This window comes from Schistocerca nitens, chromosome 4 (genome assembly GCF_023898315.1).
Source record: "Schistocerca nitens isolate TAMUIC-IGC-003100 chromosome 4, iqSchNite1.1, whole genome shotgun sequence".
NCBI lineage: Eukaryota > Metazoa > Arthropoda > Insecta > Orthoptera > Acrididae > Schistocerca > Schistocerca nitens.
Window position 1 is genome coordinate 793,707,579 of NC_064617.1, and position 15,118 is coordinate 793,722,696.

General features: G+C 52.7%; 30 non-coding genes across 30 annotated transcripts; 24 read left to right on the top strand and 6 right to left on the bottom strand.

The window, feature by feature from the left end:
• Nucleotides 1–936: 936 nt before the first annotated feature.
• Nucleotides 937–1,009, top strand: Trnam-cau (transfer RNA methionine (anticodon CAU)). Its single transcript has one exon. It is a non-coding gene; the product is annotated as a tRNA-Met (tRNA).
• Nucleotides 1,010–1,317: 308 nt separating this feature from the next.
• Nucleotides 1,318–1,389, top strand: Trnae-uuc (transfer RNA glutamic acid (anticodon UUC)). Its single transcript has one exon. It is a non-coding gene; the product is annotated as a tRNA-Glu (tRNA).
• Nucleotides 1,390–1,685: 296 nt separating this feature from the next.
• On the top strand, nt 1,686–1,758 carry Trnak-uuu (transfer RNA lysine (anticodon UUU)). The gene has a single exon. It is a non-coding gene; the product is annotated as a tRNA-Lys (tRNA).
• Nucleotides 1,759–1,897: 139 nt separating this feature from the next.
• On the top strand, nt 1,898–1,979 carry Trnas-aga (transfer RNA serine (anticodon AGA)). The gene has a single exon. It is a non-coding gene; the product is annotated as a tRNA-Ser (tRNA).
• Nucleotides 1,980–2,254: 275 nt separating this feature from the next.
• Trnag-ucc (transfer RNA glycine (anticodon UCC)) lies at nt 2,255–2,326 on the bottom strand. Its single transcript has one exon. It is a non-coding gene; the product is annotated as a tRNA-Gly (tRNA).
• A 975-nt stretch (nt 2,327–3,301) lies between these two features.
• Trnam-cau (transfer RNA methionine (anticodon CAU)) lies at nt 3,302–3,374 on the top strand. Its single transcript has one exon. It is a non-coding gene; the product is annotated as a tRNA-Met (tRNA).
• A 308-nt stretch (nt 3,375–3,682) lies between these two features.
• Trnae-uuc (transfer RNA glutamic acid (anticodon UUC)) lies at nt 3,683–3,754 on the top strand. The gene has a single exon. It is a non-coding gene; the product is annotated as a tRNA-Glu (tRNA).
• A 296-nt stretch (nt 3,755–4,050) lies between these two features.
• On the top strand, nt 4,051–4,123 carry Trnak-uuu (transfer RNA lysine (anticodon UUU)). Its single transcript has one exon. It is a non-coding gene; the product is annotated as a tRNA-Lys (tRNA).
• A 139-nt stretch (nt 4,124–4,262) lies between these two features.
• On the top strand, nt 4,263–4,344 carry Trnas-aga (transfer RNA serine (anticodon AGA)). Its single transcript has one exon. It is a non-coding gene; the product is annotated as a tRNA-Ser (tRNA).
• A 275-nt stretch (nt 4,345–4,619) lies between these two features.
• Trnag-ucc (transfer RNA glycine (anticodon UCC)) lies at nt 4,620–4,691 on the bottom strand. Its single transcript has one exon. It is a non-coding gene; the product is annotated as a tRNA-Gly (tRNA).
• Nucleotides 4,692–5,666: 975 nt separating this feature from the next.
• Nucleotides 5,667–5,739, top strand: Trnam-cau (transfer RNA methionine (anticodon CAU)). The gene has a single exon. It is a non-coding gene; the product is annotated as a tRNA-Met (tRNA).
• A 308-nt stretch (nt 5,740–6,047) lies between these two features.
• On the top strand, nt 6,048–6,119 carry Trnae-uuc (transfer RNA glutamic acid (anticodon UUC)). The gene has a single exon. It is a non-coding gene; the product is annotated as a tRNA-Glu (tRNA).
• Nucleotides 6,120–6,415: 296 nt separating this feature from the next.
• Nucleotides 6,416–6,488, top strand: Trnak-uuu (transfer RNA lysine (anticodon UUU)). The gene has a single exon. It is a non-coding gene; the product is annotated as a tRNA-Lys (tRNA).
• A 139-nt stretch (nt 6,489–6,627) lies between these two features.
• Trnas-aga (transfer RNA serine (anticodon AGA)) lies at nt 6,628–6,709 on the top strand. The gene has a single exon. It is a non-coding gene; the product is annotated as a tRNA-Ser (tRNA).
• A 275-nt stretch (nt 6,710–6,984) lies between these two features.
• Trnag-ucc (transfer RNA glycine (anticodon UCC)) lies at nt 6,985–7,056 on the bottom strand. Its single transcript has one exon. It is a non-coding gene; the product is annotated as a tRNA-Gly (tRNA).
• Nucleotides 7,057–8,030: 974 nt separating this feature from the next.
• Nucleotides 8,031–8,104, top strand: Trnam-cau (transfer RNA methionine (anticodon CAU)). The gene has a single exon. It is a non-coding gene; the product is annotated as a tRNA-Met (tRNA).
• Nucleotides 8,105–8,411: 307 nt separating this feature from the next.
• Trnae-uuc (transfer RNA glutamic acid (anticodon UUC)) lies at nt 8,412–8,483 on the top strand. Its single transcript has one exon. It is a non-coding gene; the product is annotated as a tRNA-Glu (tRNA).
• A 296-nt stretch (nt 8,484–8,779) lies between these two features.
• On the top strand, nt 8,780–8,852 carry Trnak-uuu (transfer RNA lysine (anticodon UUU)). Its single transcript has one exon. It is a non-coding gene; the product is annotated as a tRNA-Lys (tRNA).
• A 139-nt stretch (nt 8,853–8,991) lies between these two features.
• On the top strand, nt 8,992–9,073 carry Trnas-aga (transfer RNA serine (anticodon AGA)). The gene has a single exon. It is a non-coding gene; the product is annotated as a tRNA-Ser (tRNA).
• Nucleotides 9,074–9,347: 274 nt separating this feature from the next.
• On the bottom strand, nt 9,348–9,419 carry Trnag-ucc (transfer RNA glycine (anticodon UCC)). The gene has a single exon. It is a non-coding gene; the product is annotated as a tRNA-Gly (tRNA).
• A 975-nt stretch (nt 9,420–10,394) lies between these two features.
• On the top strand, nt 10,395–10,467 carry Trnam-cau (transfer RNA methionine (anticodon CAU)). Its single transcript has one exon. It is a non-coding gene; the product is annotated as a tRNA-Met (tRNA).
• A 309-nt stretch (nt 10,468–10,776) lies between these two features.
• Trnae-uuc (transfer RNA glutamic acid (anticodon UUC)) lies at nt 10,777–10,848 on the top strand. Its single transcript has one exon. It is a non-coding gene; the product is annotated as a tRNA-Glu (tRNA).
• Nucleotides 10,849–11,144: 296 nt separating this feature from the next.
• Nucleotides 11,145–11,217, top strand: Trnak-uuu (transfer RNA lysine (anticodon UUU)). The gene has a single exon. It is a non-coding gene; the product is annotated as a tRNA-Lys (tRNA).
• Nucleotides 11,218–11,356: 139 nt separating this feature from the next.
• Trnas-aga (transfer RNA serine (anticodon AGA)) lies at nt 11,357–11,438 on the top strand. Its single transcript has one exon. It is a non-coding gene; the product is annotated as a tRNA-Ser (tRNA).
• Nucleotides 11,439–11,713: 275 nt separating this feature from the next.
• Trnag-ucc (transfer RNA glycine (anticodon UCC)) lies at nt 11,714–11,785 on the bottom strand. The gene has a single exon. It is a non-coding gene; the product is annotated as a tRNA-Gly (tRNA).
• A 981-nt stretch (nt 11,786–12,766) lies between these two features.
• Nucleotides 12,767–12,839, top strand: Trnam-cau (transfer RNA methionine (anticodon CAU)). Its single transcript has one exon. It is a non-coding gene; the product is annotated as a tRNA-Met (tRNA).
• Nucleotides 12,840–13,147: 308 nt separating this feature from the next.
• Nucleotides 13,148–13,219, top strand: Trnae-uuc (transfer RNA glutamic acid (anticodon UUC)). Its single transcript has one exon. It is a non-coding gene; the product is annotated as a tRNA-Glu (tRNA).
• A 296-nt stretch (nt 13,220–13,515) lies between these two features.
• Nucleotides 13,516–13,588, top strand: Trnak-uuu (transfer RNA lysine (anticodon UUU)). The gene has a single exon. It is a non-coding gene; the product is annotated as a tRNA-Lys (tRNA).
• Nucleotides 13,589–13,727: 139 nt separating this feature from the next.
• Trnas-aga (transfer RNA serine (anticodon AGA)) lies at nt 13,728–13,809 on the top strand. Its single transcript has one exon. It is a non-coding gene; the product is annotated as a tRNA-Ser (tRNA).
• Nucleotides 13,810–14,084: 275 nt separating this feature from the next.
• Trnag-ucc (transfer RNA glycine (anticodon UCC)) lies at nt 14,085–14,156 on the bottom strand. Its single transcript has one exon. It is a non-coding gene; the product is annotated as a tRNA-Gly (tRNA).
• Nucleotides 14,157–15,118: the final 962 nt, after the last annotated feature.

Below are 15,118 nucleotides of genomic sequence, written 5' to 3' on the forward strand. Positions count from 1 at the left end.
GCCCGCCAGCAGCGGCCCACGGTGATAGTAGCTGCAGGCGCTTTTCGAGGTAGGAGGGTGCATCCACACGCATTCGGGTAGCGCCTCCACGCACGCTGCGTCTTTGGGCAAGACTAGTCGCCGCGGCCGCAAGGTTACTCACACGATAGTGATGAGCATTCGTTTTAAGGCAATGTAGTGGAGGACTCCACGTGTGTAGCACTTTTTTCGGTTGTATCCGACGTCGCTGGGTGGCAATCCCACTTTCCCATGCAGAAAAGTGCTCGGGAAGCACGGGCAGCTTGTCGAGCATCGGTGGTTCAATGGCATGTGCCTCAGTAGTGCAGTAGGCAGCGCGTAAGTCTCATAATCGTAAGGCTTGCCGGCACGATAGCTCAGCGTGTTCGGTCTGAGAGTTATCTGCCCTCTGTAATAAAAGACCGAGTCAACGATGAACTTGAACGGGCGTCATCGGACGTCCGCCCCCAACAAATGCAACGAAAGAAATGAGAACAAAAAAAAAATTGGTGAATGCTCGCTTAGCATGCGGACGGCCCGGGTTCGATTCCCGGCCGATGCATCGTTCTGCTGTTCTCGCTATAATGCTGCCGCGCCGATTCCTCGCCTGAGCTGCGTCAGCCTCAGGAATGTATAGCAGGATTCGCTGTGAGAAGAACCATACACGCAGCACGCAGTAGACCGTACCTGGACGGTCGCGTGCTATTTCTGAACTCTAACGTCGGCCTGGCCCAACAGGCCGCTGTGTTCAGGTGCCGCAAGGGTGATGTACTGTAACCTCGGGCAGTGCTGCGTTCCGTTGAAAAAGCTGCGGCAGCAGTTTAATCTAGCAAGTAGGGAAAGCACGTGTAGCAACACAACAGATTCTTGAGAAAGCGCAAACTGTCTATCTCTAATATGCGAGACTTACCAAGTTTCCTGTAACGTTGCTTGCAACGTGCCTCGGTAGCGCAGTAGGTAGCGCGTAAGTCTCATAATCTTAAGGTCGTGAGTTCGATCCTCACCCGGGGCATTTAATTTGCTGTACATCATGGCTGAATTAACGGCGTTGCTGTTGCTAGGGAACGAACTTAATTGTCGTTCGTTATCCACAAGGAGGCTACACCTCAGCGTCAATATGTTTATTTCCAATTATGACAACGTACAACTTTGATCTTTCTCTTCCCTTGTTATGAGTAAAATAATGAATAGTCAATTTCGAGCTGTGCGCCATGCCAGTCTGTAGGCGCAAATATGCTCGCAAACAGAGAACACCACTGAGACCAGATTCAGCACGAAATACGAGAGGAGACGGAGAAGATCTCACGCTTATCGAGCAAATCCGGTGTGGTCTAGTGGCTAGGATACCTGGCTTTCACCCAGGAGGCCCGGGTTCGATTCCCGGTACCGGAACGGAAGTTTTTGCGCACACAACGCTCCATGTTTTGGCCTTCGAACTGTCGTTTGTCGCCCACCCTCCGGAGCTTCGGCCGAACGTAATCGGGGAAAACAGGCACATGATGCAATTACTGTCGGCACCGGAATAAAGGGAGAAGTGGCACTGGTCCGCTGTTGGGCTGCTACCAGCGTCAGTGGGAAGTCGGTGAAGTCGCCAGTTGCGGCAGAAGCCAGCTGTTACCGTAGTACGCCTACACACGCGTTCCAGTTATTCACATTGCTTGCAGCCGCTCCATCCACAACAAGGGTGAGCCCGGATAGCTCAGTCGGTAGAGCATTAGGCTTTTAACCTAAGGGTCCAGGGTTCAAGTCCCTGTCCGGGCGAAGATTTTAACGTTTCCGCAATGGCTCGTCTCGTAGCGATGGTAGCCCTGCCGTAATCAGTGCACAGAGTTCGTTTCCTGTCAACATTCTGCGCAGACCGGTTGCATTTCTCACGATTCCAGGGAAACTTCAGTTACGAGCAGTCGTGGCCGAGTGGTTAAGGCGTCTGACTAGAAATCAGATTCCCTCTGGGAGCGTAGGTTCGAGTCCTACCGACTGCGTCGGTTTTTTTCTTTTTTTGTTTAAGAAGAACGAGCAGAAAATTTCGCAGTTTGCCTGTCGTTTTGGTACCTCTCCACACCTCGCCTCTCACAGCCGTTTATAGTGCCTGTCATTTTGATAAGGGCGAATTCCAAGCGTCAGCTTTCGCGTCAGCCGAGCAAAGTCGGGACAAGTCGGGACATACTACAGGATGGTCTGCGTGGAGCAACGACGAAAAAAACCTTCATGTAACAGCACGCGGCTCACATACTCATACGAAAAAACCAGCGCCACTTGCGGTGGCCGGGAATCGAACCCGGATCAACTGCTTGGAAGGCAACTATGCTCACCATTACACCACCACCGCACTGCCGCTGCTCGCAACGCCCCGCTGTGTCGGCTTCCCGCCCGCCAGCAGCGGCCCACGGTGATAGTAGCTGCAGGCGCTTTTCGAGGTAGGAGGGTGCATCCACACGCATTCGGGTAGCGCCTCCACGCACGCTGCGTCTTTGGGCAAGACTAGTCGCCGCGGCCGCAAGGTTACTCACACGATAGTGATGAGCATTCGTTTTAAGGCAATGTAGTGGAGGACTCCACGTGTGTAGCACTTTTTTCGGTTGTATCCGACGTCGCTGGGTGGCAATCCCACTTTCCCATGCAGAAAAGTGCTCGGGAAGCACGGGCAGCTTGTCGAGCATCGGTGGTTCAATGGCATGTGCCTCAGTAGTGCAGTAGGCAGCGCGTAAGTCTCATAATCGTAAGGCTTGCCGGCACGATAGCTCAGCGTGTTCGGTCTGAGAGTTATCTGCCCTCTGTAATAAAAGACCGAGTCAACGATGAACTTGAACGGGCGTCATCGGACGTCCGCCCCCAACAAATGCAACGAAAGAAATGAGAACAAAAAAAAAATTGGTGAATGCTCGCTTAGCATGCGGACGGCCCGGGTTCGATTCCCGGCCGATGCATCGTTCTGCTGTTCTCGCTATAATGCTGCCGCGCCGATTCCTCGCCTGAGCTGCGTCAGCCTCAGGAATGTATAGCAGGATTCGCTGTGAGAAGAACCATACACGCAGCACGCAGTAGACCGTACCTGGACGGTCGCGTGCTATTTCTGAACTCTAACGTCGGCCTGGCCCAACAGGCCGCTGTGTTCAGGTGCCGCAAGGGCGATGTACTGTAACCTCGGGCAGTGCTGCGTTCCGTTGAAAAAGCTGCGGCAGCAGTTTAATCTAGCAAGTAGGGAAAGCACGTGTAGCAACACAACAGATTCTTGAGAAAGCGCAAACTGTCTATCTCTAATATGCGAGACTTACCAAGTTTCCTGTAACGTTGCTTGCAACGTGCCTCGGTAGCGCAGTAGGTAGCGCGTAAGTCTCATAATCTTAAGGTCGTGAGTTCGATCCTCACCCGGGGCATTTAATTTGCTGTACATCATGGCTGAATTAACGGCGTTGCTGTTGCTAGGGAACGAACTTAATTGTCGTTCGTTATCCACAAGGAGGCTACACCTCAGCGTCAATATGTTTATTTCCAATTATGACAACGTACAACTTTGATCTTTCTCTTCCCTTGTTATGAGTAAAATAATGAATAGTCAATTTCGAGCTGTGCGCCATGCCAGTCTGTAGGCGCAAATATGCTCGCAAACAGAGAACACCACTGAGACCAGATTCAGCACGAAATACGAGAGGAGACGGAGAAGATCTCACGCTTATCGAGCAAATCCGGTGTGGTCTAGTGGCTAGGATACCTGGCTTTCACCCAGGAGGCCCGGGTTCGATTCCCGGTACCGGAACGGAAGTTTTTGCGCACACAACGCTCCATGTTTTGGCCTTCGAACTGTCGTTTGTCGCCCACCCTCCGGAGCTTCGGCCGAACGTAATCGGGGAAAACAGGCACATGATGCAATTACTGTCGGCACCGGAATAAAGGGAGAAGTGGCACTGGTCCGCTGTTGGGCTGCTACCAGCGTCAGTGGGAAGTCGGTGAAGTCGCCAGTTGCGGCAGAAGCCAGCTGTTACCGTAGTACGCCTACACACGCGTTCCAGTTATTCACATTGCTTGCAGCCGCTCCATCCACAACAAGGGTGAGCCCGGATAGCTCAGTCGGTAGAGCATTAGGCTTTTAACCTAAGGGTCCAGGGTTCAAGTCCCTGTCCGGGCGAAGATTTTAACGTTTCCGCAATGGCTCGTCTCGTAGCGATGGTAGCCCTGCCGTAATCAGTGCACAGAGTTCGTTTCCTGTCAACATTCTGCGCAGACCGGTTGCATTTCTCACGATTCCAGGGAAACTTCAGTTACGAGCAGTCGTGGCCGAGTGGTTAAGGCGTCTGACTAGAAATCAGATTCCCTCTGGGAGCGTAGGTTCGAGTCCTACCGACTGCGTCGGTTTTTTTCTTTTTTTGTTTAAGAAGAACGAGCAGAAAATTTCGCAGTTTGCCTGTCGTTTTGGTACCTCTCCACACCTCGCCTCTCACAGCCGTTTATAGTGCCTGTCATTTTGATAAGGGCGAATTCCAAGCGTCAGCTTTCGCGTCAGCCGAGCAAAGTCGGGACAAGTCGGGACATACTACAGGATGGTCTGCGTGGAGCAACGACGAAAAAAACCTTCATGTAACAGCACGCGGCTCACATACTCATACGAAAAAACCAGCGCCACTTGCGGTGGCCGGGAATCGAACCCGGATCAACTGCTTGGAAGGCAACTATGCTCACCATTACACCACCACCGCACTGCCGCTGCTCGCAACGCCCCGCTGTGTCGGCTTCCCGCCCGCCAGCAGCGGCCCACGGTGATAGTAGCTGCAGGCGCTTTTCGAGGTAGGAGGGTGCATCCACACGCATTCGGGTAGCGCCTCCACGCACGCTGCGTCTTTGGGCAAGACTAGTCGCCGCGGCCGCAAGGTTACTCACACGATAGTGATGAGCATTCGTTTTAAGGCAATGTAGTGGAGGACTCCACGTGTGTAGCACTTTTTTCGGTTGTATCCGACGTCGCTGGGTGGCAATCCCACTTTCCCATGCAGAAAAGTGCTCGGGAAGCACGGGCAGCTTGTCGAGCATCGGTGGTTCAATGGCATGTGCCTCAGTAGTGCAGTAGGCAGCGCGTAAGTCTCATAATCGTAAGGCTTGCCGGCACGATAGCTCAGCGTGTTCGGTCTGAGAGTTATCTGCCCTCTGTAATAAAAGACCGAGTCAACGATGAACTTGAACGGGCGTCATCGGACGTCCGCCCCCAACAAATGCAACGAAAGAAATGAGAACAAAAAAAAAATTGGTGAATGCTCGCTTAGCATGCGGACGGCCCGGGTTCGATTCCCGGCCGATGCATCGTTCTGCTGTTCTCGCTATAATGCTGCCGCGCCGATTCCTCGCCTGAGCTGCGTCAGCCTCAGGAATGTATAGCAGGATTCGCTGTGAGAAGAACCATACACGCAGCACGCAGTAGACCGTACCTGGACGGTCGCGTGCTATTTCTGAACTCTAACGTCGGCCTGGCCCAACAGGCCGCTGTGTTCAGGTGCCGCAAGGGCGATGTACTGTAACCTCGGGCAGTGCTGCGTTCCGTTGAAAAAGCTGCGGCAGCAGTTTAATCTAGCAAGTAGGGAAAGCACGTGTAGCAACACAACAGATTCTTGAGAAAGCGCAAACTGTCTATCTCTAATATGCGAGACTTACCAAGTTTCCTGTAACGTTGCTTGCAACGTGCCTCGGTAGCGCAGTAGGTAGCGCGTAAGTCTCATAATCTTAAGGTCGTGAGTTCGATCCTCACCCGGGGCATTTAATTTGCTGTACATCATGGCTGAATTAACGGCGTTGCTGTTGCTAGGGAACGAACTTAATTGTCGTTCGTTATCCACAAGGAGGCTACACCTCAGCGTCAATATGTTTATTTCCAATTATGACAACGTACAACTTTGATCTTTCTCTTCCCTTGTTATGAGTAAAATAATGAATAGTCAATTTCGAGCTGTGCGCCATGCCAGTCTGTAGGCGCAAATATGCTCGCAAACAGAGAACACCACTGAGACCAGATTCAGCACGAAATACGAGAGGAGACGGAGAAGATCTCACGCTTATCGAGCAAATCCGGTGTGGTCTAGTGGCTAGGATACCTGGCTTTCACCCAGGAGGCCCGGGTTCGATTCCCGGTACCGGAACGGAAGTTTTTGCGCACACAACGCTCCATGTTTTGGCCTTCGAACTGTCGTTTGTCGCCCACCCTCCGGAGCTTCGGCCGAACGTAATCGGGGAAAACAGGCACATGATGCAATTACTGTCGGCACCGGAATAAAGGGAGAAGTGGCACTGGTCCGCTGTTGGGCTGCTACCAGCGTCAGTGGGAAGTCGGTGAAGTCGCCAGTTGCGGCAGAAGCCAGCTGTTACCGTAGTACGCCTACACACGCGTTCCAGTTATTCACATTGCTTGCAGCCGCTCCATCCACAACAAGGGTGAGCCCGGATAGCTCAGTCGGTAGAGCATTAGGCTTTTAACCTAAGGGTCCAGGGTTCAAGTCCCTGTCCGGGCGAAGATTTTAACGTTTCCGCAATGGCTCGTCTCGTAGCGATGGTAGCCCTGCCGTAATCAGTGCACAGAGTTCGTTTCCTGTCAACATTCTGCGCAGACCGGTTGCATTTCTCACGATTCCAGGGAAACTTCAGTTACGAGCAGTCGTGGCCGAGTGGTTAAGGCGTCTGACTAGAAATCAGATTCCCTCTGGGAGCGTAGGTTCGAGTCCTACCGACTGCGTCGGTTTTTTTCTTTTTTTGTTTAAGAAGAACGAGCAGAAAATTTCGCAGTTTGCCTGTCGTTTTGGTACCTCTCCACACCTCGCCTCTCACAGCCGTTTATAGTGCCTGTCATTTTGATAAGGGCGAATTCCAAGCGTCAGCTTTCGCGTCAGCCGAGCAAAGTCGGGACAAGTCGGGACATACTACAGGATGGTCTGCGTGGAGCAACGACGAAAAAAACCTTCATGTAACAGCACGCGGCTCACATACTCATACGAAAAAACCAGCGCCACTTGCGGTGGCCGGGAATCGAACCCGGATCAACTGCTTGGAAGGCAACTATGCTCACCATTACACCACCACCGCACTGCCGCTGCTCGCAACGCCCCGCTGTGTCGGCTTCCCGCCCGCCAGCAGCGGCCCACGGTGATAGTAGCTGCAGGCGCTTTTCGAGGTAGGAGGGTGCATCCACACGCATTCGGGTAGCGCCTCCACGCACGCTGCGTCTTTGGGCAAGACTAGTCGCCGCGGCCGCAAGGTTACTCACACGATAGTGATGAGCATTCGTTTTAAGGCAATGTAGTGGAGGACTCCACGTGTGTAGCACTTTTTTCGGTTGTATCCGACGTCGCTGGGTGGCAATCCCACTTTCCCATGCAGAAAAGTGCTCGGGAAGCACGGGCAGCTTGTCGAGCATCGGTGGTTCAATGGCATGTGCCTCAGTAGTGCAGTAGGCAGCGCGTAAGTCTCATAATCGTAAGGCTTGCCGGCACGATAGCTCAGCGTGTTCGGTCTGAGAGTTATCTGCCCTCTGTAATAAAAGACCGAGTCAACGATGAACTTGAACGGGCGTCATCGGACGTCCGCCCCCAACAAATGCAACGAAAGAAATGAGAACAAAAAAAAAATTGGTGAATGCTCGCTTAGCATGCGGACGGCCCGGGTTCGATTCCCGGCCGATGCATCGTTCTGCTGTTCTCGCTATAATGCTGCCGCGCCGATTCCTCGCCTGAGCTGCGTCAGCCTCAGGAATGTATAGCAGGATTCGCTGTGAGAAGAACCATACACGCAGCACGCAGTAGACCGTACCTGGACGGTCGCGTGCTATTTCTGAACTCTAACGTCGGCCTGGCCCAACAGGCCGCTGTGTTCAGGTGCCGCAAGGGCGATGTACTGTAACCTCGGGCAGTGCTGCGTTCCGTTGAAAAAGCTGCGGCAGCAGTTTAATCTAGCAAGTAGGGAAAGCACGTGTAGCAACACAACAGATTCTTGAGAAAGCGCAAACTGTCTATCTCTAATATGCGAGACTTACCAAGTTTCCTGTAACGTTGCTTGCAACGTGCCTCGGTAGCGCAGTAGGTAGCGCGTAAGTCTCATAATCTTAAGGTCGTGAGTTCGATCCTCACCCGGGCATTTAATTTGCTGTACATCATGGCTGAATTAACGGCGTTGCTGTTGCTAGGGAACGAACTTAATTGTCGTTCGTTATCCACAAGGAGGCTACACCTCAGCGTCAATATGTTTATTTCCAATTATGACAACGTACAACTTTGATCTTTCTCTTCCCTTGTTATGAGTAAAATAATGAATAGTCAATTTCGAGCTGTGCGCCATGCCAGTCTGTAGGCGCAAATATGCTCGCAAACAGAGAACACCACTGAGACCAGATTCAGCACGAAATACGAGAGGAGACGGAGAAGATCTCACGCTTATCGAGCAAATCCGGTGTGGTCTAGTGGCTAGGATACCTGGCTTTCACCCAGGAGGCCCGGGTTCGATTCCCGGTACCGGAACGGAAGTTTTTGCGCACACAACGCTCCATGTTTTGGCCTTCGAACTGTCGTTTGTCGCCCACCCTCCGGAGCTTCGGCCGAACGTAATCGGGGAAAACAGGCACATGATGCAATTACTGTCGGCACCGGAATAAAGGGAGAAGTGGCACTGGTCCGCTGTTGGGCTGCTACCAGCGTCAGTGGGAAGTCGGTGAAGTCGCCAGTTGCGGCAGAAGCCAGCTGTTACCGTAGTACGCCTACACACGCGTTCCAGTTATTCACATTGCTTGCAGCCGCTCCATCCACAACAAGGGTGAGCCCGGATAGCTCAGTCGGTAGAGCATTAGGCTTTTAACCTAAGGGTCCAGGGTTCAAGTCCCTGTCCGGGCGAAGATTTTAACGTTTCCGCAATGGCTCGTCTCGTAGCGATGGTAGCCCTGCCGTAATCAGTGCACAGAGTTCGTTTCCTGTCAACATTCTGCGCAGACCGGTTGCATTTCTCACGATTCCAGGGAAACTTCAGTTACGAGCAGTCGTGGCCGAGTGGTTAAGGCGTCTGACTAGAAATCAGATTCCCTCTGGGAGCGTAGGTTCGAGTCCTACCGACTGCGTCGGTTTTTTTCTTTTTTTGTTTAAGAAGAACGAGCAGAAATTTCGCAGTTTGCCTGTCGTTTTGGTACCTCTCCACACCTCGCCTCTCACAGCCGTTTATAGTGCCTGTCATTTTGATAAGGGCGAATTCCAAGCGTCAGCTTTCGCGTCAGCCGAGCAAAGTCGGGACAAGTCGGGACATACTACAGGATGGTCTGCGTGGAGCAACGACGAAAAAAACCTTCATGTAACAGCACGCGGCTCACATACTCATACGAAAAAACCAGCGCCACTTGCGGTGGCCGGGAATCGAACCCGGATCAACTGCTTGGAAGGCAACTATGCTCACCATTACACCACCACCGCACTGCCGCTGCTCGCAACGCCCCGCTGTGTCGGCTTCCCGCCCGCCAGCAGCGGCCCACGGTGATAGTAGCTGCAGGCGCTTTTCGAGGTAGGAGGGTGCATCCACACGCATTCGGGTAGCGCCTCCACGCACGCTGCGTCTTTGGGCAAGACTAGTCGCCGCGGCCGCAAGGTTACTCACACGATAGTGATGAGCATTCGTTTTAAGGCAATGTAGTGGAGGACTCCACGTGTGTAGCACTTTTTTCGGTTGTATCCGACGTCGCTGGGTGGCAATCCCACTTTCCCATGCAGAAAAGTGCTCGGGAAGCACGGGCAGCTTGTCGAGCATCGGTGGTTCAATGGCATGTGCCTCAGTAGTGCAGTAGGCAGCGCGTAAGTCTCATAATCGTAAGGCTTGCCGGCACGATAGCTCAGCGTGTTCGGTCTGAGAGTTATCTGCCCTCTGTAATAAAAGACCGAGTCAACGATGAACTTGAACGGGCGTCATCGGACGTCCGCCCCCAACAAATGCAACGAAAGAAATGAGAACAAAAAAAAAATTGGTGAATGCTCGCTTAGCATGCGGACGGCCCGGGTTCGATTCCCGGCCGATGCATCGTTCTGCTGTTCTCGCTATAATGCTGCCGCGCCGATTCCTCGCCTGAGCTGCGTCAGCCTCAGGAATGTATAGCAGGATTCGCTGTGAGAAGAACCATACACGCAGCACGCAGTAGACCGTACCTGGACGGTCGCGTGCTATTTCTGAACTCTAACGTCGGCCTGGCCCAACAGGCCGCTGTGTTCAGGTGCCGCAAGGGCGATGTACTGTAACCTCGGGCAGTGCTGCGTTCCGTTGAAAAAGCTGCGGCAGCAGTTTAATCTAGCAAGTAGGGAAAGCACGTGTAGCAACACAACAGATTCTTGAGAAAGCGCAAACTGTCTATCTCTAATATGCGAGACTTACCAAGTTTCCTGTAACGTTGCTTGCAACGTGCCTCGGTAGCGCAGTAGGTAGCGCGTAAGTCTCATAATCTTAAGGTCGTGAGTTCGATCCTCACCCGGGGCATTTAATTTGCTGTACATCATTGGCTGAATTAACGGCGTTGCTGTTGCTAGGGAACGAACTTAATTGTCGTTCGTTATCCACAAGGAGGCTACACCTCAGCGTCAATATGTTTATTTCCAATTATGACAACGTACAACTTTGATCTTTCTCTTCCCTTGTTATGAGTAAAATAATGAATAGTCAATTTCGAGCTGTGCGCCATGCCAGTCTGTAGGCGCAAATATGCTCGCAAACAGAGAACACCACTGAGACCAGATTCAGCACGAAATACGAGAGGAGACGGAGAAGATCTCACGCTTATCGAGCAAATCCGGTGTGGTCTAGTGGCTAGGATACCTGGCTTTCACCCAGGAGGCCCGGGTTCGATTCCCGGTACCGGAACGGAAGTTTTTGCGCACACAACGCTCCATGTTTTGGCCTTCGAACTGTCGTTTGTCGCCCACCCTCCGGAGCTTCGGCCGAACGTAATCGGGGAAAACAGGCACATGATGCAATTACTGTCGGCACCGGAATAAAGGGAGAAGTGGCACTGGTCCGCTGTTGGGCTGCTACCAGCGTCAGTGGGAAGTCGGTGAAGTCGCCAGTTGCGGCAGAAGCCAGCTGTTACCGTAGTACGCCTACACACGCGTTCCAGTTATTCACATTGCTTGCAGCCGCTCCATCCACAACAAGGGTGAGCCCGGATAGCTCAGTCGGTAGAGCATTAGGCTTTTAACCTAAGGGTCCAGGGTTCAAGTCCCTGTCCGGGCGAAGATTTTAACGTTTCCGCAATGGCTCGTCTCGTAGCGATGGTAGCCCTGCCGTAATCAGTGCACAGAGTTCGTTTCCTGTCAACATTCTGCGCAGACCGGTTGCATTTCTCACGATTCCAGGGAAACTTCAGTTACGAGCAGTCGTGGCCGAGTGGTTAAGGCGTCTGACTAGAAATCAGATTCCCTCTGGGAGCGTAGGTTCGAGTCCTACCGACTGCGTCGGTTTTTTTCTTTTTTTGTTTAAGAAGAACGAGCAGAAAATTTCGCAGTTTGCCTGTCGTTTTGGTACCTCTCCACACCTCGCCTCTCACAGCCGTTTATAGTGCCTGTCATTTTGATAAGGGCGAATTCCAAGCGTCAGCTTTCGCGTCAGCCGAGCAAAGTCGGGACAAGTCGGGACATACTACAGGATGGTCTGCGTGGAGCAACGACGAAAAAAACCTTCATGTAACAGCACGCGGCTCACATACTCATACGAAAAAACCAGCGCCACTTGCGGTGGCCGGGAATCGAACCCGGATCAACTGCTTGGAAGGCAACTATGCTCACCATTACACCACCACCGCACTGCCGCTGCTCGCAACGCCCCGCTGTGTCGGCTTCCCGCCCGCCAGCAGCGGCCCACGGTGATAGTAGCTGCAGGCGCTTTTCGAGGTAGGAGGGTGCATCCACACGCATTCGGGTAGCGCCTCCACGCACGCTGCGTCTTTGGGCAAGACTAGTCGCCGCGGCCGCAAGGTTACTCACACGATAGTGATGAGCATTCGTTTTAAGGCAATGTAGTGGAGGACTCCACGTGTGTAGCACTTTTTTCGGTTGTATCCGACGTCGCTGGGTGGCAATCCCACTTTCCCATGCAGAAAAGTGCTCGGGAAAGCACGGGCAGCTTGTCGAGCATCGGTGGTTCAATGGCATGTGCCTCAGTAGTGCAGTAGGCAGCGCGTAAGTCTCATAATCGTAAGGCTTGCCGGCACGATAGCTCAGCGTGTTCGGTCTGAGAGTTATCTGCCCTCTGTAATAAAAGACCGAGTCAACGATGAACTTGAACGGGCGTCATCGGACGTCCGCCCCCAACAAATGCAACGAAAGAAATGAGAACAAAAAAAAAAAAAAATTGGTGAATGCTCGCTTAGCATGCGGACGGCCCGGGTTCGATTCCCGGCCGATGCATCGTTCTGCTGTTCTCGCTATAATGCTGCCGCGCCGATTCCTCGCCTGAGCTGCGTCAGCCTCAGGAATGTATAGCAGGATTCGCTGTGAGAAGAACCATACACGCAGCACGCAGTAGACCGTACTTGGACGGTCGCGTGCTATTTCTGAACTCTAACGTCGGCCTGGCCCAACAGGCCGCTGTGTTCAGGTGCCGCAAGGGCGATGTACTGTAACCTCGGGCAGTGCTGCGTTCCGTTGAAAAAGCTGCGGCAGCAGTTTAATCTAGCAAGTAGGGAAAGCACGTGTAGCAACACAACAGATTCTTGAGAAAGCGCAAACTGTCTATCTCTAATATGCGAGACTTACCAAGTTTCCTGTAACGTTGCTTGCAACGTGCCTCGGTAGCGCAGTAGGTAGCGCGTAAGTCTCATAATCTTAAGGTCGTGAGTTCGATCCTCACCCGGGGCATTTAATTTGCTGTACATCATGGCTGAATTAACGGCGTTGCTGTTGCTAGGGAACGAACTTAATTGTCGTTCGTTATCCACAAGGAGGCTACACCTCAGCGTCAATATGTTTATTTCCAATTATGACAACGTACAACTTTGATCTTTCTCTTCCCTTGTTATGAGTAAAATAATGAATAGTCAATTTCGAGCTGTGCGCCATGCCAGTCTGTAGGCGCAAATATGCTCGCAAACAGAGAACACCACTGAGACCAGATTCAGCACGAAATACGAGAGGAGACGGAGAAGATCTCACGCTTATCGAGCAAATCCGGTGTGGTCTAGTGGCTAGGATACCTGGCTTTCACCCAGGAGGCCCGGGTTCGATTCCCGGTACCGGAACGGAAGTTTTTGCGCACACAACGCTCCATGTTTTGGCCTTCGAACTGTCGTTTGTCGCCCACCCTCCGGAGCTTCGGCCGAACGTAATCGGGGAAAACAGGCACATGATGCAATTACTGTCGGCACCGGAATAAAGGGAGAAGTGGCACTGGTCCGCTGTTGGGCTGCTACCAGCGTCAGTGGGAAGTCGGTGAAGTCGCCAGTTGCGGCAGAAGCCAGCTGTTACCGTAGTACGCCTACACACGCGTTCCAGTTATTCACATTGCTTGCAGCCGCTCCATCCACAACAAGGGTGAGCCCGGATAGCTCAGTCGGTAGAGCATTAGGCTTTTAACCTAAGGGTCCAGGGTTCAAGTCCCTGTCCGGGCGAAGATTTTAACGTTTCCGCAATGGCTCGTCTCGTAGCGATGGTAGCCCTGCCGTAATCAGTGCACAGAGTTCGTTTCCTGTCAACATTCTGCGCAGACCGGTTGCATTTCTCACGATTCCAGGGAAACTTCAGTTACGAGCAGTCGTGGCCGAGTGGTTAAGGCGTCTGACTAGAAATCAGATTCCCTCTGGGAGCGTAGGTTCGAGTCCTACCGACTGCGTCGGTTTTTTTCTTTTTTTGTTTAAGAAGAACGAGCAGAAAATTTCGCAGTTTGCCTGTCGTTTTGGTACCTCTCCACACCTCGCCTCTCACAGCCGTTTATAGTGCCTGTCATTTTGATAAGGGCGAATTCCAAGCGTCAGCTTTCGCGTCAGCCGAGCAAAGTCGGGGCAAGTCAGGACATACTACAGGATGGTCTGCGTGGAGCAACGACGAAAAAAACCTTCATGTAACAGCACGCGGCTCACATACTCATACGAAAAAACCAGCGCCACTTGCGGTGGCCGGGAATCGAACCCGGATCAACTGCTTGGAAGGCAACTATGCTCACCATTACACCACCACCGCACTGCCGCTGCTCGCAACGCCCCGCTGTGTCGGCTTCCCGCCCGCCAGCAGCGGCCCACGGTGATAGTAGCTGCAGGCGCTTTTCGAGGTAGGAGGGTGCATCCACACGCATTCGGGTAGCGCCTCCACGCACGCTGCGTCTTTGGGCAAGACTAGTCGCCGCGGCCGCAAGGTTACTCACACGATAGTGATGAGCATTCGTTTTAAGGCAATGTAGTGGAGGACTCCACGTGTGTAGCACTTTTTTCGGTTGTATCCGACGTCGCTGGGTGGCAATCCCACTTTCCCATGCAGAAAAGTGCTCGGGAAGCACGGGCAGCTTGTCGAGCATCGGTGGTTCAATGGCATGTGCCTCAGTAGTGCAGTAGGCAGCGCGTAAGTCTCATAATCGTAAGGCTTGCCGGCACGATAGCTCAGCGTGTTCGGTCTGAGAGTTATCTGCCCTCTGTAATAAAAGACCAAGTCAACGATGAACTTGAACGGGCGTCATCGGACGTCCGCCCCCAACAAATGCAAGGAAAGAAATGGGAACAAAAAAAAAAAAAATTGGTGAATGCTCGCTTAGCATGCGGACGGCCCGGGTTCGATTCCCGGCCGATGCATCGTTCTGCTGTTCTCGCTATAATGCTGCCGCGCCGATTCCTCGCCTGAGCTGCGTCAGCCTCAGGAATGTATAGCAGGATTCGCTGTGAGAAGAACCATACACGCAGCACGCAGTAGACCGTACTTGGACGGTCGCGTGCTATTTCTGAACTCTAACGTCGGCCTGGCCCAACAGGCCGCTGTGTTCAGGTGCCGCAAGGGCGATGTACTGTAACCTCGGGCAGTGCTGCGTTCCGTTGAAAAAGCTGCGGCAGCAGTTTAATCTAGCAAGTAGGGAAAGCACGTGTAGCAACACAACAGATTCTTGAGAAAGCGCAAACTGTCTATCTCTAATATGCGAGACTTACCAAGTTTCCTGT